This window comes from Eptesicus fuscus, chromosome 15 (assembly GCF_027574615.1).
Source record: "Eptesicus fuscus isolate TK198812 chromosome 15, DD_ASM_mEF_20220401, whole genome shotgun sequence".
Taxonomy (NCBI): Eukaryota; Metazoa; Chordata; class Mammalia; order Chiroptera; family Vespertilionidae; genus Eptesicus; species Eptesicus fuscus.
This window is the reverse complement of record NC_072487.1, coordinates 76,366,315-76,387,245: the sequence shown is the minus strand read 5'-3', so window position 1 is coordinate 76,387,245 and position 20,931 is coordinate 76,366,315. Positions and strand designations below refer to the sequence as shown.

The following is a 20,931-nucleotide window of genomic DNA, read 5'->3' as shown; positions in this document are numbered from 1 at the left end:
GTCCGGTGGCAGGATCTATAGCGAAAGGCCATTCAGGGCACTTTTATTGAGCACCTGCTGGGTGCCGCTTAGTGTGCAGACGTCGGGATAGAAGCACCAAGGAGACTTTGCTGCTGGCTTAATTGGATTATAAATTTTTTAAATTAAAAATAGGACACTAGTTAATATATACATTATCGTTGGTTTTGGGGGAAATAATGAGAACAAAAAAGAAAAAATACTTTCACCCTGAGAAAATTATTAAGGTTTTGATGGGTATTGTTCTAGACCTGGTGTCGGCAAACTGCGGCTCGCGAGCCACATGCCGCTCTTTGGCCCCTTGAGTGTGGCTCTTCCATAAAACACCATGGCCTGGGCGAGTCTATTTTGAAGAAGTGGCGTTAGAAGAAGTTTAAGTTTAAAAAATTTGGCTCTCAAAAGAAATGTCAATCGTTGTCCTGTTGATATTTGGCTCTGTTGACTAATGAGTTTGCCGACCACTGTTCTAGACTATTTTCTCTGTACGTGTAAGTATAAATATTAAAAAACAAAAAACAGCCTCCAAAAAGCATTGGCTATTGTTCCGTATCACATCTCAGTATTTCTTGGTGGAGCTGTTGGATTTAAGGTAATATAGAACATTTAAGGTTGTTTATCAGTCACCCATGGTATAGTTGTATTTTGTAGAACACTAATTCAGTTTGTATTATAAGCACGGCATAACTGTTAAATCGCTCTGTCATTAAGACAATCCCCGGAACTCCCTTACAAAACAACACCTAAACCCTCCCAGGTTGCTCCATTCGTTGCCTGTTGCTGTCTGACAAACCGCCAGCACGCAGTGGTTAGCGCCAGCACACACAGCCTCTCGCCTGTTCTGCGCATCTGGAACCCGGAATGGCGCTGGGTGGTGCGGCTCGGGGTGTCTCAGGAGGTTGCGCTCGGACAGCAGCCAGGGCTGCAGCCACTGCCGGACGGGCTGGGACTCCCAGGTCACTTCCAAGGTGGCTTGCTCACATGGCGGGCGAGCTGGTGCTGGCTCTTGATGGGAGACCTCGCTCTGCGCCACAGAGGCCTCTCCACGGGGGTTTGAGTGTCCACGTGGCTCGCGGTGACTTCCCCCAGAGCCAGGGACTGGGAACGAGAGCCCTGGAGTCTCTCCTTCTGATGACGTGGCTTCAGAAGACACGGAGCACCAAGCCACCCATCCTGGTGCTGGGCATTCCAGGGAGGATATGCCAGGGGGGAGAGGAGACCCCATGGGAAGGAAGGAGGCCAGAGGAGTCCCGGCCGGGAGACTGCAGAGGGCGAGGGCGGGGCTGGGAGCCCAGTCAGTTATTTCCCAGCAGCCATCTCGGGCCTCCTTCACGTGGTTGGCTCTCTGCGCTGGGCTGGGGTTAGAGATGAATAAGGTATAATTTTGGCTTTTAGGAAGCGCAGAGTGGAAACAGGCACAAACAAGCAGGAGGGAACCAGCAAAGTGCCACGTCTAACGATGGTCCTGGCACGCCCGAGACGGCCATGGGCCGGGCCCTGAGAGACCCGCTCAGGGAGGCCAGCCATCCTCCACCTGCTCCCGTCTGCCAGGGAGGGCGGAGGCCATGCTTCATTAAGGGAGCAGGTTTGCTTTTCAGATAGCGGAGGCCGCAGTGAAGGACCTGGCTGGGCCCTCACTCACTCTGCTCAGCTCTTAATGCCAGGCTCCTGGGATTGGGCAGGGGCTCCTGGGTGTGGGCAGTGGCCCTGGATGTGGACAGTGGCCCTGGTTTTGGGCAGTGGCCCTGGGCATGGGCAGTGGCCCTGGGCATGGGCAGTGGCTCCTGCCAGCAGCCAGAGGGCAGTCAGGCTGCAGCGCCAGAACCGGCTCTGAGTGCCGAGACCGAGACCACAGGCCCGGCAGGGGTGCAGGCCGCTTGTGCGGTGTGTTCGTTTTTAAAATGGAGCACTCAGATCCCCGTGCTCCCGTAGGATTGGTGGCATCAGTGATCCAGAGCTGGCTCCCGCTCCAAAGGAGCTTGTGGGAAGACAGATGTTCGTGTTGAGAGATCTTTCATCACTCAGCTCTCAGAGGGCACTCACACGCAGCTCGCTCCCCTGGCTCCCGAGTGTTCACGTGGAGGCGCTTTTTTGTCTTTTTTGGTTAATCCTCTCCCAAGGATATTTTTTCCCATGATTTGTGGAGAGAATGGAAGGGAGGGGAGAGACAGAGAGAGAAACATCAATGTGAGAGTGACACATCGATTGGTTGCCTCCTGCATGCGCCCGATTGGGGCCGAAGACCAAGCCCGCAACCAAGGTACATGCCCTTGCCCGGAATCAAACCCGTGACCCTTCAGTCCGTAGGCCGACGCTCTGAGCCAGACCAGGGCCCAGGGAGTCTTGTGAGGAAGGCGCCATCGTTTTCCTGAAGGAGCAGTGTGCCCTGGGGCGGGTAAACGTGGGTGTGGGCGGAAGCGGAGCTGAGGGCTCCTCTCTGTCCTCGTTCCGCACACACAGCTCACTCCTGGTCCGGGGAGTAGAAGGAAATGGTCTCACAGAGGGGTTAGTGTGAAAAATACTGCCTCCTCCCCTGGACGTGGTGGAGACAGGCTGTTTCTCTGCGTCACGTTCTCTTTCTTGAAAAGGTCCTGCTGCTAAATCAAGGGCACATCCCCTCTCATGGCGCCTCTGCTAGTCCCGGGAGGTGCCGTGCAGCCCAGCCCAGCCCTCCGCGCGCCCCCCACCTGCCCAGCACCTGCATCGGTCTCCTCTCTCCCCTCACCAGTGTTCCCCTTCGTCCCGGGTCATCCCAGAAGAGTACAAACACGCCAACCCACCCGCCTCCATGGCGACCGCCCCGCTCATCGCCCCCTGCCCTGGCGGCCCCCTCCACAGCGGGACCCCCTGGGAGAGGCGACTGCATGGCTGCGGCTCCTCACGCCCCGGGCAGCACTGGCTCTTTCTGTCCCTGTGCCCTGGTGTGCCTCTTGCAGACGCCACAGGAGTGGCCTCACGCAGAGCGGTTTCTTTGGCTCCGCCTGGTGTTGCAGACTCCGTTGTGCTGTACGTGCCAGTGGGCCGTCCGCCTCCTCGCTGGCCAGCATTCCTGGGTGTTTGCGGGGCCGCCGGTGCGTTTCCCGAGCCTGTCCTCTGCTGCGGGGTTCTCTAACCCCCCGCGAGCGCAGGCGTCTCCCTCCCGCCCCTCCCGCTCTCCCGGCCTGCCTCGATGTGGCACCACACAGGCCCGGCGGGCGGGAGGCAGTGGCCGGTTCAGGAGGTGACGGGGAAGTGGCAGTGCGCACCCCAGGGGCTCGTCTGAGCCTTCAGCGCGGCCACTAGTGCGGCTCCGGGAGTTGAACTGAAAGGGCCTCGTGCTCCGCCACCGCCTCGCGCACTGTTTCCCCCGATCGCGACTGGAGGGCACACACGGCTCCCACCGGCCGCCCTGCTCAGCGCGAGGCCGCAGCATCCGAGAGCAGAGCCCGGCCTGCGTCTGTTGTCGTGGTCACTGACGTCAAACCAAGGCGGGCATGTGGCCGGATGACGCGCACGGGACCAGAGGCTCTTCCTGTAGCGCCCTGGCCATTAGGTCACCCTCTCCCCGTGGCTGACTCTTCCTCGGCCGCAGGGGGCGCCAGGCCTCGCGTTGCTGGGCCACCACGGAAACCTGACGCGGTGCCACTTGAATGTGACGCTCGCGTCAGGGGCCCTGTTTCCTTCTTGGGGACTCGGTCCCCGGAGGATCCTGGTTTTTGTCGAGGGCAGAATTTGCATATGCTGATAAGCTGATAATTAAATTCTTCCACATAGATGGCGGTAGGAACGTGGACAAGAATATTTGGCCTCGCTTTTCATCGGGGGTGTTGCCTTGGCACAAAGGCCGGTGAAGAAAGCGTGAGTGAGGAGCCCACTGGTCCGTTACATGAGCTTCTGAAACCAGGGCATCATTTCCTGGGTCCCCTTTTCCAAGGATGGCGCGACCCAGGCGGACTCCCCTAGGCTTGGGCTGGGGAGCAGGGCAAGTGTGTGGCCTGGACTGAGTGTCCCCGAAAGGGCACAGAGAACTTCGGAGCTGGAAGTTTCCTGAGTTTTAGAAAAAGTCATCAAAACTTGAGCAGAAGTTCGCTAAATCCTTCTTTCCCTATTGGCAAGTATTAAGTAACAATATTCATGAAATGCCGCGGAGAGGCTGTGTAATAAAGAAATAAGCCCTGGCCTTGGTGGCTGCAGCGCCCCAGCAGAGCTGAAATGGAGGATGTAATTAAAGATGGAAACAGTGTTTGCCTCTAGAACCCGAGACTCCTCTCCGGCGGGGCCGTATTAATAAGGAAGAGATCAGTGCCCAATAACACCTCGGAGCTCATTTATTAGCCCCGTGTTTAAGCGTCGGACTCGGTACTTCGCTGCTGCTTTCCTGCAAGACTGGAGCTGTCTCCAGGAACAGCCAGGGCAGGGGCACCAGTCTTAGCCCCAAAAAGACGCCTGAGCTCAGCTGGGGTGGCTCAGTGGTTGAGCATTGATCTGTGAACCAGGAAGTCACAGTTCGATTCCCGGTGTGGGGCAGGCAGGAGGCAGCCAATCAATGATTCCCTCTCATCATTGATGTTTCTATATCTCCCTCTCCCTTCCTCTCTGAAATTAAAAATAGATAAATAAAAATAAGAGTGTCTGAGTCTGTCCAGTGTCCTGGGTGGGAGAGGGGCTCACTGCAAGGTCACCTGACTGGGTCACCCGCCCTGTAACTCGTCGTCTCTGCTTGTCCACAGAAAAGGGTTCTGTCTGTTGGTGTGTTGGTTCTGTGCAGGGCTGTGGGTTTAGGGACAGGTGAGCCGGCTGGTTTAAGGTTTTATAACTGGCGGGAAAGGGGTGAGGCACTATAAAATGTTGTCACGCCATCTTGACGCAGTGACGGAAAGAAAGCCTTGTGTCAGATGCCTGGTGTCAGGGCTTCGTGCAGCGGCCGCCCTGTCCGCCAGGGCCTGCCCGATGGGGCTGTAACGGGTAACTGACGAGCCCGTCTCACTTCCTCCTGCTGCTGTTTTGGTTGCTGTCCACTGGAGGCTGTTGCCCATTGGCGCTGATGCCGAGTCGCAGGCACCGTGGGGCCAGGGCGGAATAGTCCTCCTCCCCGCTCGCCTCACTGCGGCCTTGTTCTTGCTTTTTCAGAGGTTCTCCTGCAGGGACCGGAACAGGCCTCAGAAAAGCCCCTGAAATGCCCTTTCTTTTCTTTTTTTTTTAAAGTATTTTTATTGATTTCAGAGAGGAAGGGAGAGGGAGAGAGAGATAGAAATACCAATGAGAGAATCATCGATAGGCTGCCTCCTACACACCTCCCACTGGGGATCGAGCCTGCAACCAGGGCTTGTGCCCCCGACTGGAATCGAACCCGGGACCCTTCAGTCCGCAGGCCGACACTCTATCCACCGAGCCACACCGCCAGGGCTGAAATGCACTTTCTTCTGTGTGTCCGTGCTCACGCTTCTGGCGGTAGAGAAAGAACGTGTCTCGCAGTCTGCGTCACTGACTGGGAAGGAAAGTGTGGGTTCGTGGCTCAGACCTCCCGTGAGGCTTTCCCCGCAGCTCTCCACGGCCACGGCCACGGCCACAGCCACTGCACCTCCTGGGGGACCAGGGCTCTGTGACTCCTTTGCTGCCCAGCCTTGACTCAGGTACTGATGGCTGAGCGAATGGGCCCTACGGGCTAGTCCCCTTTATGCTGTGACACACACACACACACACACACACACACACACACGTGCACACCCCCGAGTTGGTGGGGTGACCATCCTTTCACAGGAGGTTCCGGCCCTGTGTGTGCACTGCTCAGTCTTAGTGAAGTGGGAGGGTGAGCGCTGGGTGTCTCAGTGCCTGGAACAGGGGCCACTTGCCTGACAGAGCGCCTGCAGTGAGGAGCTGGCCTCACAGTCAGACCGCCCTGCTGAGAGGAGGGGAGGATCGGGGCTGGCGGCTCCGGCCGCCGTGGGAGAGCCTCCCGGGCTGGTGAGAGGACGCGTGGCGGCGGGATCAGGAAGATGAGTCCAGTCCGGTGGCAGGTGCGGTAGCTGAGGGGCCTCTAGCTGTGGGAGAGCTCATTGCTCACGTTACTTATCGCCTCTCTCCTCCCTGGGCTGGAGGAACCTGGGAGGGATGAAGGCGGAGTCCTCATGAATATTAATGCAGTAATCTGTCTGTGGAGAGTAAAGAGAGGGACTTTTTGTTTTAAATGCTCTATGCCTTATGCCTCATTAGCATAGTGCAGCCAGTAGCCGCCCTGGGATCAGTCGCTGGGCGGGACTGTCATACCAGAGGGGCAGGGGGACGCCTCTGCTCCCCGTTTCACCCCGACCAGTGCGGGCCGGGGCAGGAAGCCAGCGGGAAGTCCTGGGTCCTGGCTTCTTTTCTAGACCTTCCATCTGGACCTTTGTCCCTTCACTCTGTAAGCGTCTATTGGGCACTCTGTAAGCGAGGTGTGCGCTCCGTCAGCCAAGGCGAGGTGTGCGCTCCGTCAGCCAAAGTGAGGTGTGCGCTCCATGAGCCAAGGCGAGGTGTGCGCTCCGTCGGCCAAGGCTAGGTGTGCGCTCCATGAGCCAAGGCTAGGTGTGCGCTCCGTCAGCCAAGGTGAGGTGTGCACTCCGTCAGCCAAGGCCAGGTGTGCGCTCCGTCAGCCAAGGCGAGGTGTGCACTCCGTCAGCCAAGGCTAGGTGTGCGCTCTGTCAGGTAAGGCGAGGTGTGCGCTCCGTCGGCCAAGGCTACGTGTGCGCTCCATGAGCCAAGGCGAGGTGTGCGCTCCGTCAGGTAAGGCTAGGTGTGCGCTCCATGAGCCAAGGCTAGGTGTGCGCTCCGTCAGCCAAGGCGAGGTGTGCGCTCCATCAGGTAAGGCTAGGTGTGCGCTCCGTCAGCCAAGGCCAGGTGTGCACTCCGTCAGCCAAGGCTAGGTGTGCGCTCTGTCAGGTAAGGCGAGGTGTGCGCTCCGTCAGCCAAGGCTAGGTGTGCGCTCCGTCAGGTAAGGCGAGGTGTGCGCTCCATGAGCCAAGGCGAGGTGTGCGCTCCGTCAGGTAAGGCTAGGTGTGCGCTCCAGCAGCCAAGGCGAGGTGTGTGCTCCATCAGCCAAGGCTAGGTGTGCTCTCCAGCAGCCAAGGCCAGGTGTGCGTTCCGTCAGGTAAGGCTAGGTGTGCGCTCCAGCAGCCAAGGCGAGGTGTGGGCTCCGTCAGCCAAGGCGAGGTGTGCGCTCCGTCAGTGGCAGTCTAAGGTGCAGAGCTCTGCCTATAAGCAGGTGAGGAAGGCAGTGAGTCCCGGGCCAGGTCAGCACCAGGTGCTCGTGCCTTGGGTGAAATAGGATGGCCTCACTTGGCTTTAAGACCTCCGCCCCCCCTTCTCCAATGTGTTGCCGGGGGGGGGGGGGGGGGGGCGCGGGCTGGGGGAGGGAGAGGGTGCATGATAAGAACAGTTGCTAATTGTTGGAACTGCCCGGCAAGAACATAATGCTGCTGATGAGCTCATTATACTGTTTGATCTACTTTTGGGTAAATTTGAAAATGTTCACAGTAGAATGTTTTTAGAAATGTGGGTCTGGAGCTTGGATTGTTATTGAAGAAACAGAGTTCTGGTAATCAGTGGGGGTGAGAGGAGAATTCTCGGGGTGGGAAGAGGCTGTGGAGGGAGACCAGCGGAGGGCAAGGAGGGGACCAGGAGCCCACCCGCCGCCACGTGGACGGCAGCCCTTGCAGCCTGGCCCTCGGCCTGGCCCGCCTGCAGCTGCTCTGTGCCGTTGTCTCAGCCCGGCTGTAACAGAGACTAAATGTCAGGTCACTGTCGTCTGGAGATACTGAATCAAAGAGCAGGTGTGAAATAGAGAAGCAAGATAAAGAGCCGGCCATTAAGCACGACATCCAGTGTGGCCGCCCCGGGACGGCGGAGAATTACGTTCATTGCCCCTCTAATTGCATTTCTCACCACGAGGTGATGTCCAGGAAGGCAGCTCTCTCGTGTGGTTATGACATCACTCGGGCCATTACTGGGCAAAGGAAGGAACCGGGTGGGTGGGTGGGTGGGTGGGTGGTGTGGCTCATCAGACAGCAGCTGGCCTTTCTCAGTCCCTTTTGCATAACAAAGAGCTGCAGGATTGTTCCTGTCTCACCCTGTGCCCTTCCCAGCCAGCGCTGTTTGTAAGCGAACACTCTCCCTAAACCTTTCTGTCCTTTCCTGGAATGGGAAGTAACTTGCTTGGTCTTTTGATGTGTCTGTCTCTCTTTCTTTCTCTCTGCCACGCAGCAGGCTCTTAGTAACCCACAGACTTTGGCCCAGAGCGTCCGTTTAAGGTGATGCGTGATCAAGAAGCAGTGAGCCGGTTTCTGTTCACTGTGTGGGCGCTGAGTGCTCGGTGGTGTGAGAGCGCGTGCGCGGGAGGTGGCTTGTGTAGATACTAAGGGCGGCGCCTAGAGAGGCGTTTGGGAGAGGACAGGTCATTCACAGAGCGCCGAGGCCCAGCTCTGCGCGGTGTGGGGGGACCCCTGTCCGGGCTTTCCTCGCCCCTGATGGGAAGGCAGACACAGACCGCTTGGGTTCTGCGCAGCTGATGCAGTGCGGTTGCTCCTCGGTTCTCGGGTTCCTGGCTGAGCGGGAGGAAGGGGGAAGTCACAGCTCTGCTTTCCAGTGTAGGTCCCGAATGGTGGTACCGAGGGGTGTCTCCCGGCGGGCGCAGGCTCAGGCCCTGGCGGCACCTGCCGTGTGCGATGCAGCTGCACTTGAACGTAGCACGCGTCTGTTGTGCATGCTGCCTTCAGGATATTTGGGAACGAGCAGCAGCTCTGAAAACTGGCAGGAGTTGCCTTGGGAGGGAAAACCGGCTCCTCCTGTGGTGCCTCCGGGTTATGATTTCAAAGACAGGCCCACCCGCTCCGCCCTGGAATGGCCGACCGCAGCGTTTACGGTTTCGCACTCCACATCTGGTCAGTGCACAGCGCCCCGGGCCCTTGCCTCGCAGGAGCTTCGTCCGGTCGAAGGGGCAGCGGGGTCAGAGGCGGATAAGAGAGTCAGTTCCGGTGGCTGGCCAGCAGCCTTCCTGAGCTTGGGAGCTGACGTCCCCCCGGAGGCCCGCCCCCCGGGTCCCCGCTCTGCTCAGACCCGGGTCCCGGGGCAGCACTGGCTTTCAGGCTGCAGAGCCTGGAGTTCAGGGCGAACCAGAGATCGCGTCCTCTTAGGGTGACACTGAGGTGACGTCCTTGGTGCCACGGCGTGAATCCCAAGGACGGGCGGTGGCTCTGCACCTCATTGGAGTTACAGACACGCCCGCCTTTGGGAAATGGGTAGGATGCTCAGTGAAGGGGCAGGAGGGGGTGGGGGGGATCCTGTTGCAGGGACTGGGGACCAGCGGGAGCCCCGGTCTCAGGGCCCCCTGGAGAACGTCAGGGTGGTCAGAACGAGGGAAACCAGGCCGAGGCCCGGGGACTGACTCACAGACGGTGCCCAGCAGAGCAGGAAGGCTGCAGAGGGGCTGACTCCTGACACTGCCCAGTTAGGGATGCGCTGGTTCACAGGGTCTGCGTGGGCGGGGGGGGGGGGGGCGGCAGAGGGGGGCAGCGAGCCCTGCTGGGGCCCTGGCCCTGGCCTCCTTCCTGTGAACAGCGGTGTGGAGGGACGTGCAGGGTGGCTGGAGAAGGACAGTGTGAGGAGACAGGTGCGCGGTCCTGTGGGAACGGGGAGGATAGGGACCCGCCCGCGTGGGCGTCCGCAGCGGGAGGGCGCGCTGAACTTGGACTAACTAGGCGGTCAGCGGCGGGTTTCCGCCAGGCACTGCCAGTTCACGCACGTTCAAGGTGAGTATATTGCTTCCCACGCGGGTGTTAAAATAGAACCAGGTCCTGCCGAAGTAGATTAGAGGGGAGTTGATAGTGATGTCTGGGATATGTGTCCTGTTTTAGGTTTGGTATTTCTTAAGCACATTTATGTTGGGGGGTAAATAAAACGCGATGACACAGTAGAAATAACTGTAGAGCTGGCTGACATGGGAGTTTATTATCCGGCTCTCTACTTTTGGATGTGTTCCAACATTTCCATAAAAGAAAGTGGCATTGAAAATAGTATCGCTGCTTGGACACCTGTGAGTGCACCCAGGCTGTGCGCTTGAGGTGGTTAAGACGGAGAGTTTTATGTCATGTGTTTTTACCACAATTTAAGAAAATGGTTAAGATGGCAAATTTTTGTGTGTATATTTCACCACATTAAAACAATAATACATGTCTTACCGCAAAGAGGTGACATCGGACTGTGACTGGCGGCCACAGAACCTACTGCGGAGGCCTCTTCAGACATGTTTTCAGCCCTGGTACGCCAGGTTGCGGGTTCCATCCCCGGTCAGGGCACAGACAGGCATCAACAATGAAGGCATAAGTAACTGGAACAACACCTCGATATCTCTGTCTCTGTCTCTGTCTCTGTCTCTGTCTCTCTCTAAAATCAATAAAAAAGCCACGTTTTCATGGGATGAGAGGTGAGGGACATCCGGCTCCTGCCGCTGTCCTGGGAGGGAGTCCCAGGAGACACTGGGACCAGCCAGCTCCTTGCTTCATGGTTTTGCTGTAGGAAGCGCAGACCTTAATTAGTGATGTCTCAATAATGGAATATTTGCAGTGTTATGAATGTGTTCTTTTCTAATACTCACCAGCTATTTACACTGTAACCTCCAACTTAATTCGTTCTGGAAGGCTGTTCAAAAAACCGAAGCATTTTTTCCCATTAGAAATCATGTAAGTTGAATTAATCCGTTCCAGGCCTCCAAGTGATTCCGTTTTAACCTTTCTTGTATATGATACTGTTTATAAATAAACACTTGAAACCATGAAATGAAAATTTAACAAAAAGGAAATGAACTGTAAATAAAAAAATGAAAATTTAATAAGAAGCAACAATAAAAATCAGCGCAGAGATGTTAATGTGAGGGTTAGCAGGAAACCGACTCATACCACGTGTCCTGTCCTTTGCCGCCTGTGAGATGCGTGGCTGACCCTACAGGGATCCGCACGAAAGGGTTGCCGGCCTGAGAAGCCAGTTGTTCGAGATGGGAGACGTTCGAGAACCGAGGTTGACTGCGTGTAATCGCCATAAGCCTTGGTTTCTGCACCCACAGAATCGAGCTCCAGCATTTGCACCTGTAGCTGTGTTGACGTTTAGGGAGGTAGTGAGTGTAAAGCCACCTCGAGTGCTGTCTCTCTCCCTGCACGCTGAACCTCCCGCGGAGAAATAGGCCGCAGAGTGACCTGGTTCCTCCAGCAGGTCAACAGCAGCTGATACGTTCACAGCTGTTCTGTGTAAGTGGCTGACAAAGGAGACTTTCTCAATATTTACTCGGCCGTTTAAAAATATCTATTGATTTCAGAGAGGAAGGGAGAGGGAGAGAGAGATAGAAGCATCAATGATGAGAGCATCATCGGCCGGCTGCCTCCTGCACACCCCACACTGGGGATCGAGCCTGCAACCCAGGCCTGTGCCCTGACTGGGAATCGAACCTTGACCTCCTGGTTCATAGATCGATGCTCAACCACTGAGCCACACCAGCTGGGCACTTGGTCATTTTCTTTTTTAATTAAAAAGTGTGGTTAATCACTATGCTACAGAAAATATTGTAAAGGGGGGGAAATCTCACAGTTTTACTTCTTTAATATCATGATTTTATTGTGCTTCGTTGTATTTTACAGAATGATTTTCTCAGCCCATATTTTTTAAAAATTGTAAACCTAAAAGTCAACTAATTCAGTCCACGTCTTAATAGACACGAACCCTGACCATTGCCAACAGTTTTGGCCGCCCAGGCCCTGGGCGCGCACTCTGCTGCGCGCTCCTGTGTGAGTGGAGCGCTGAGGCCGGCCGGACAGCCACTCACGCAGCAGGACACGAACCAGGTTGGTCGTGTTCGGGCCCAGCAGGTGCTTCCCGCCGCCGCCGCAGCAGGATGCAGACTGAGGAGGTTGCTGGCACTTGCTCTAGTAGGGAGAGGACCCATTTCGCACATAATTCTTCATGACGGCCCATAGCATTTTAATTGCTTGCTATTGTGTCAATATATTGTCTTTCTGACAGTCGGGATAATGTAAACAGAAAGCAAGAGGAGATGGAAAATGGAGTAAATTTGTAAGAAAATAGGAATGCCTTGAAATACCTAAAAGACTGACTTCCTATCATCAGGAACGCATTTGGATCTCGGGCGTTGTCAGGTGCGATGTTTGGAGGAGGTGGTGATTTCTTCCTTTAAGACAGAACCTGTTCAACTGCAGCTTCTCTGAGTTTAACGCAGCCGTGGGAGGAGCTCGGCGTCCTGCCTGTCCGCCCTTCCGCTCCCCGCTGAGGAAATGACTGCGGGACCAGTTGAGGGACATAGCACATCGCATCAGCCTGCTCACTGCTCATCCCCACATCTTTCGCTGCTTCTCACCTCAGGGCCTTAGCTTGTTTCCTGTTTCAAACGCCCCTGCCATGCTGGCCGGGGCCTCTGTGCGGACTGCAGGGAGCCTCCTGGAGCTTTGGACAGGACAGACGCCCGGAGGCTTTGGTGTGGGACGGCAGCTTCCCAGGCCTCGGCTCCTCCCACTGTGCACTTGATGAAAGAACCAAAAAGTCGGCCAGCAAAGGAGGCACCTGTCAGTCAGGCAAGGGCGGGGCCTCACCTCTTGGAAAGCAGGGGGCTCAGAGTTCTTCCCCAGCACCATTCAGGGCCCGGGGCCAGGAGCAGGGCCACAAACCTTGGGCGGAGAGTTTGACCCAGGAATCTTATGGTCAGCCAAGTTTTGTTACATAGGCAGACAGCAGTGTACTTCAACAATGGACCAACTGCCCAGCCAGTGTGGCTCAGTAGTTGAGCATCAACCTATGAACCAGGAGGTCACGGTTTGATTCCTGGTCAGGGCACATGCCCAGGTTGTGGGCTTGATCCCCAGTGTGGGGGCGTGCAGGAGGCAGCCAATCGATGATTCTTTCTCATCATTGATGTTTCTACCTGTCTCCCTCTCCCTCTCCCTTCCTCTCTGAAATCAATTAAAACAAAATGAATCAACAAACCACAGACTCAAGGAAAAGCCCATAAGCCTATCCTTAAAACCTACCCAGAGACACAGTCCAGTGAGTCGGGTAAACTAAGTCCATTTGTTCCTTAGCAGATAGGTACTGAGCCCTGCTGTGTGCTGGGCCCCGACCTAGGCCTGGGAAGGTAGCGCCATTAGCTTCCATCCTGCGAATGATGGCGAAGCCAGCGGTCTTTCTGAAAATACAGCCACAGGGGAGCTGGAGGGAGTTAGCCATGTAGGTCTGGGGAAGAGTCCCAGGCGGAGCAGGAGAGAGCGGGGAAATTAACCTTTTGCACTCAGATGTCGAGTGTGACTCGAAATGGTTAGCATCGGTAGCAGGAATAGAGAAAAAAGCAAGCGAGTGCAAAGGGTTAATGAAGGTTATGAGGACCAGCTGGGCCTTGAACACTCCGTGGAGGTGCTTGGACCCGTTCTTGAGACTAGAGCTCCAGCACTGGCCCTGATCACGTCCAGTCGAGGCAGAGGGAGCAGCCTGAGGAATGGAAACTGATGGTGACCTTGAGCCAAGCGGGTCACTGCAGTTCCGCCTTGGTGCACTATAAACAATAGGCCTAGTTTTATAAATTGTTCTGAGGGTACAGTATGTGCTAATTTCAATTATTAAATTGTCCATTTAGAAAATTTATTAGCGCAAATGAATTCAATTATTTCAAACATAGAAGCAAAATACTGCGTGGAATGAAAACAGACGCTATAATTAGCCTTAATGGAAACGCTTGCATACCATACCTCGCGTGATTGAGAGTGAAAGCCGCGCCGCCTTGGCCTCAGCGGACGGAGCTGTATGTTTACTCGTCTGTCTGAGACGCGCACTCTTAGGCACTAAAAATAAGCGTCGTTAATGACGGGAAGGGAAGTCCAGGTTCAGCGTAGTAGTCAACTCCCTGTATTTATCTCACAGCCAAGCAGAGCCGTTTGTCAGTCCTGCAGGCGGCCTTTGAAGAATAAAAGGAGCTCCGTCCAGGCTCGCAGGACCTGCTCGGGCGGGCGGGCGCCGTGAGCGGGAAGGAGGGCTTGGCGGGTGGTTCTTCTTGATCTGGTCCGCATGCTCGGGCTACAGTTCCTGAGACAGGAGCCGGCGCTCAGTGAGTTACGTCAGGGGCAGCCACACTGATCGTTAAGTCACAAGATCATCCTGGACCGAGGGGAGGGGACCACACAGGATGTAGGTACCGGGAAGTGTTCCCCTGGGGGCTGTCATGTAGCCGACACCACGTGTAAGAACGTATGACGTGCATGTTACATGCTGTCTGCTACTAACAGGTACATACATGGGGGCGTCTCAAGTTAGTGAGCTCCTTTCCCCAGACGCTCTCCCCCCATAGGAATCCCTTTCCCCACCTTCCCGTCCACTTCAGAGTAAAGTGGGAGGAAGGGGTCAGGGGTCCCATTTGGTTTTGTTAGGAAGCACGCTCATTCCTCGCTGCCGGGCGCCTGCCCTGCGGGGCGGGGCGGGTTCCGGGGCGCAGTGGCTTTGCCCTGTGGTTGTGTCCGTGTCCTCGGCCCCCGGTGGTTGTGAATTCTCTGAGTCCCGGTGCCAGGCCGCCTGGAGGGGGCGGGTCGCTGCTGAAGGGAGAGCTTGCAGCTCGCTCAGGTAGGGCGGTTCTCACAAATGGCCACGGTTTAAGATAAACACGCGGGGGGAGCGGAGAAGCGGGCATCGTCTGTGCGTGCTCCTGTGTGGCTTCTTCATCAGCAGCGCGGCGCTTTGGTTCCGTTTCAGCACGTGGCGCGGTCTCCATGGAGCTGGCGTGTCTTCTGCCAGTTCTGAGGGGAAGCGGCGTGAGCCGTCACCCTGGGCAGAAATCCGCAGCAGTGGCTTTATTGCGATTTAGCCCAAACAGATCGTGGTTTTCCTTAAGACTCCCGCCATCGCTGTGCGTGAGCAGACGTGCACACAGGCGTGAAATGACGTTCCCGAGTCCCGGAGCGCTCCCGGCCGCTCGGAACCGTGTTTGTGCTTCGGTAACGGTTTCAGCGCTGTTGTTGGTTGCCGTTGGGAGCCCTGCTGCTTCGCAAATGATACCCTCGTCCCGATTGAGCTCCTGAGAAAGAAAAGCTGCGCCGGTTTCTGATGAAAACCCGAGGCTTAGTTCTTGCTTCTAAAATGTGCAAATTCTGTCAAAAATTTTGGGTGACTGAAACTCTTCCTCCAGGGTTTTCTTTCCTAATCGGCCCCACTGAACGGATTCCTCCCCCAACAAGGAGAGAAACTGTCTTCGCCGACTGCTGTCTCCCGAGACTGTCAGCGCATCGAGCTCGGAGGGCCCCAGCCGCAGTGAAGTAGTTAATGCGCATCATTTCCTCTGCCTTTTTAAAAATGGGACACGGCAGGCGAATCTTCTGTACAGCTTTTCTACAAACAGTCAAAACCCATTTAGAGAGAGAGAGAGAGAGCTTCCAAGAAGAGCAGGATTCACAAAATGCGTGCGCATTGCGCTCGGCTTTTCCAGAACTAATTGGGAAGCACGCCCGTCTGCTGTCACATCTTCTGAGAAGCGGAGAGAGATGTGTTATTTTGCGCCCCTTCCCTCATGGTCCCCAGGTCCCATTTGCTCTGTGGGAAGACAGTGCAGACAGGAAGCAGCTGGCTGCCCTGAGCGGGCCTGCAGCTCTCCCGTGCGGCCCGGAGGCGGGGCAGGGGCCGGTGTGTCTGCGGGAAGACATCTCTGCCTGGCCCAGCATTTGATACCTCATGAGCCGGGGGCTGGCTCGTTTCTAAGGCCGCTCAGTGCCCAGAGCTCCTCTCCTGTTCAGTGGCAGCTCGCTTACCCCCCACTCCCCTCCACACACACACACCTCCCTTTAGAAAGGCTGTTTTCATATTGTGAACTTGGGTGATGTGTGTATGTAATATATTTCCCCCCCACCCCAAAGGAACAGCAGTTTCCTTGGCAGTGACATGTTTGTACTTCTGACAGACCAAAGGCCATTTAAAGAAACAATTACATTTTGAGCTGAGTTTCCGAATTGGAGATATATATAGTTTTAGTATGTTTTAAATAAGAAGTTTAAATGTCAGTTTGGGCAGACTAAGTAGCCCAAGGTTTTGAGAAAGAGATCCTGCAGAGTCCCGTGGGTGCATTTTACTATTGGTCCGTTCGTCCATCCATCCGTCCTTCCGAGGCCAGGTGCTGCCCCACAGGAGGTAGCAGGCAAGTGGCCCTGCCACTGAGCAGATGTGTGTCCATGGGGGTGTCACGTGTCTCCCCATCTCCGACACATGAGAGCTCCATTCCCTCCTTCACTCAGCCGCGACCTCCTCGAGCTCCTGCTCTGTTCCAGGCACGGGCCGGGGGGTAGCAGACGGCAGGAGCAGCCCCCGGAGTCCCTGCGCGATCTTGTGTCCGTGCTACATTTCAGGTGTTGTTTTTTGTTTTTTTGTTTTTTAATATTTAGTGGTCAGTAATGCAATTTATTTGGAAAAAACAAATATTTGCTCATATTTATCATACGCTTCTAATACTGAAAGGAAGATGCTCAAGCATTGGTTAAATCTCCTAATCTGTTTAAATCAAGAGATGGCAGCGATACCATGGGCCTTATCTGTTTTCATCCATTGCTTGGCCCGACGTCCTTTAAGTTGAGGAGACAGAAAGGAAGGGGCTAGGCCCCCTGTTTGACTCGCTGGGGTGTCCACAGCCTCCAGCCCCTGCCCCTGCAGAGCCACAGTACCCGGGGGAGCGCCCGAGGTCCGAGGGGTACAGGTGACAGCATCACCCCTGCAGTGTGTCACTCACCTGCTCGGGCTGTGCCCCACGTTGTCACCAGGTGTAGCTGGAGAGTCCAGTGCGTGTGAAGTTCAGGGTCACTCAGTTCTGTGTATAAAGCATACTACGTAGGGTTTTGTGGTATAAACGAAGGGCAAGGATTGTGGGGAGAAGGATGGAGATGATCTAGCTGTATTAGAAACAGCAGTAAATATTCTCTGCTGCAAGTTCTGTATATATGGAATTAAAAACAGAATAAAATCCCCCTGGAGATGGTTCATCCAAGTCTGTAACTGACCTGAGAGCAGTGTGTCTCCCGTCTGGACGCCAGGGGGAGAGTGGAACCAGGCACGGGACGGTCTTTTTCCTGTTACTTTTTAACCTAATAAACCGTTTTGAACAGCAGTTCTCGGTTCACGATAAAGCTGAGCGAAAGTGCAGTTTCCATGTGCTCCCTGCCCCTGCCGAGCCCCACCTCCCCCACGGGCACCGTCCGTGGCCCCGCCAGAGGGTCCACAGTTACAGCCGAGGAGCCCACGCGGACAGCCGTCACCCACGGCCACGGTTTGCATGGAGGTCGCTCTCGGTGGTTTGACAATGTCAAATGACACGTGCCCACTGTTATACTGTCACATAGGATAGTTTCAAAGCCCCCCGCCCCCAGATCTCTGTGCTTCCCCAATGTTTTTTAACATTTTAGTGGAAAATCTTGAACATAACACAAAAGTAGATAAAATATTGTCATGAACTCATGTGTACCCCAACAGCCAGCAGCCTCTTACATGATTTTGAAGCAAATCTAAGACCATTTTAGCCACAGCAATTCAGTATGTATCTCAAAGGTTCGAGAGATACGAAAAGAGTTAAGGACTTCTAAAATACGTGCCCATTCGCTTAGCGAAATACTCTCCAGGCTGTCTCAAAGGGTACGAGATCCTTCTTTTTTTACTACTGCATAGTGTTCCATGGCGTAGATGTGCCACAGCTTTTTAATTTACTCCGCTACTGATGGACACTTGGGCTGTTTCCAGATCTTAGCTGTTGTAAATAATGCTGCTATGAACATAGGGGTGCATGCATGCTTTCTAACTGGTGCTTCAGGCTTCTTAGGATATGTTCCTAGAAGTGGGATCACTAGATCCAGACACATAGAACATGGAACAGACCGTCGAATCTCAGAGGGAAGGCAGGGGGAGTGGGTGGGTGGGAAGAGATCAACCGAAGAACTTGTCTGCATATGTAAGCATAAGCCATGAACACAGACAACAGTGTAGTGAAGGCCTGAGGTGGGGGAGAGGGCCGGGCTAGATGGGGTCAATGGGGAAAAAAAGGGGGGCATATGTAATACTTTCAATGATGAAAATGAAAAAAAAAATAGCCTGGCTGGCGGGGCTCAGTGGTAGAGCGTCAACCTATGAACCAGGAGGTCACCGCTCAATTCCCAGTCAGGGCACATGCCCGGGTTGCGGGCTCGATCCCCACTGTGGGGTGTGCAGGAGGCAGCTGATCTATGATTCTCTCTCATCATTGATGTTTCTACCTCTCCCTCTCCCTTCATCTCTGAAATCAATAAAAAAATATTTTAAGAAAAGAAAGAATAGTTTCACTTCCCTAAAGTCCCTGTGCTCCACCTACACCCTCCAGCCCTCCAAACGCCCGGCATCCACTGAGCTTTTTATTCTCTCTCTCTAGCCTTGCATTTTACAAGATTGCATATGGTTGGAATCACACCGCTTTTATGCTTTTCAGACTCACACCTTTCTGTTAGCATGATGTGTTTAAGTTTCCTCCATGTCTTTCAAGGCTTAGCTCACTTATTTTTATCACTGGATATCCTATTGTGTGGAAATACCACATTGGTTTATGCATTCACTGAGTGGAGGATATCCTGGTTGCTTCAATTTTTGACAAACATAAATAAAGCTTTATAAAAGTTTCTGTGCAAAAAAATAAAAATATATAAACAAACAAAATACACAACCACGATACTGTGATCTTACTAACAAAACTAACACCGGTTCCGTGGCATCAAGTTTCCAGTCTTCAAACTTGCGGGTGCTCGTGGGTGTCCCAGGTTCTTCACTCTTTTTCAGTTTGTTTGACCCGGATCCCAACAAAGGCCCCGTCTTGTGATTGGTCGCTGTGTGTTTGTGTCTCTAATTGACAGCTTTCCCTCCACGGCTCCCTCTTCTGCTTCGTCTCCCCGCTCTCCCACGTGTTGCTGAAGGCCGGGGCTGGTCCCGGGCAGTTCCCATGTGTGGGTTTTGCCGGTGCCCTCCCCGCCGTGTGGTGAGCCTGACCTCGGTGTGAGTCTGCAGGGGCCAGACACTCGGCTGGAGTCCCGTTTGAGCTGTGTGTTTGCCCTGGCCTGGCTGCCTCATTGAGGGCATCTCCCCTCTCAGGAGGCACAGGAGGTCTGGGGTCCGTCTTCTTGATGACATTGCAGCCGGTTCCGCTCAGCGTCTGGACTCGTTGGCGTGCAGAGGCTGACATATTGGTGCTCTCCATTGCTCATCCATTCGCTGGGATGCTTCCGGAAGGACAACTTCCCCATGACTATGTGGTTACCCAGATTGCACAGTGGAGCGGGTTCCCTAGCAGCCTGCACTTAAGACTGGCTTTTTCCCTAAGTGTTTTAAAAGAAAGCTTGTTATTTTGGGGTAGGAACCCTCACTTGTGAGATGGCTTGGGTGATTCTTTCCATGGCCTTGAGCAGTCCCAGGCTTTTGGGGAGCTGATGGGTGCACTGGGTCCAGACACCTCTCAAGAGAGACAGTGGGTCCGGGGCTGGTTGGATCATCCGATTGCCCTGACCTGGGTCGTCAGGGAGTGGAACACTCCTCGGCGGCCATCTAGACCAGTTGACTTTCACAGACAGGAAAGGGAGGCCCAGAATGCTGGGGAGGCCGCAGCGGTGGTGACAGAACGGAAGCCACCCTCTCTGCCTTGCCGCGCAGCACTGTGCCCGCAAACCGGCTGCAGCCTGCCACCTCCGTCCGTGGCTCGTTGTTGGCACTGGACTGCTCTGTGGTGGCACAGCAGAGGCCCCTCCGAGGATGTGTCGCGTGGGGTGTTCCCCAGGAAGCAGCTTGGAGCGAGGTGCCTCAACCCTGGCTGGAAGGGGAGCGGCCTAAGGGTTAACCTCCCGGACTCCCAGGCTTGGCGGGGCCATCAGGATTCCGCTCAAGTTCATCCTTGTAACCGACATCAAAGCCGTGCAGCTGCGACCCGAGTCCCAATTAGTGCTTTTCCCGGTGAAATGGGGCGCCTGCACGTTGACTCTGAGACAGCGCGCTGTGATCGGGTTGGGAGCGCAGAGAGGGGCAGGCCCCTCGGATAATTGCCGTGTCTCCAAGCCTAATGGTCCGTGTCTCCGTCTCCCCTGATGAGATGGCGGCGCTGGGATCAGACGCAGCCAGCTCCGCTGGGCGCTGGGCTCATTTGCTGTGTGGTCGGAGGTCTTTGATCGCTGTTTCCATAATCACTGTAAACAGTTATATTTACAGATTTTTTAAAAAAAGCAAGTGATGAAGCAAATTGGTCAGAGTTCAGCCTGTCAGGGAAGGAAAGAGACTTGGAGCACATTTCTTTGCTCACTTCCCAGACTGCCTTGTCCCAGCGGGTCGGGCTGGGTTCATGGGCAAGGCCTATCAGTTAAGGAAGCCCGGACTCAAGTGATAACAGCTGTTCACATCTGGTTACAGGACTAGCACTCCCTCCCGGGAACAGCCCCTCACTCATTTCAGGAATAAATGACCCCATGCACCCCGCACTGCCCCGGGCCTGTGTTCCTGTTTTCTCGGCCTTTGATCCTCAGAGCATAACTCAGCATGACCTGCTCAGGGGGCTGGAGAGGCTCATGAACCCCGGGCATCCGCGTTTTAGACCAGTGTGGCCAGCTCCTGGGCCGAGTGGGAGGCCAGGGGCGGGGGCCGTTGTGGGTGCTCAGCTAGCCGGGTGACCTTGGACTCACTCGACTGTCGTTCACCCGCTTCCTCGCTGTTAACTCTGAGGAGCTGGACTAGTGTGGCTCTAAGTTAACTCCTCTGCACCGTCACTCTGGTCCTTACAGAACCTCTCTCCCCTGGACAAGATAGTTGTTGCTTCCACCACTTGTTGTCTCAGATAAAGACAGACCAACAGAGAGATGCTGCCTTGATTTCCCCCCCCCCCCCCAGCCCGCCGTC

At 55.0% G+C, this 20,931-nt stretch overlaps 1 protein-coding gene across 2 annotated transcripts in view; it reads left to right on the top strand.

The window, feature by feature from the left end:
• MED27 (mediator complex subunit 27) overlaps positions 1-20,931 on the top strand; it is a 136,447-nt gene that overhangs the window by 55,965 nt on the left and 59,551 nt on the right. The window lies entirely within an intron of this gene.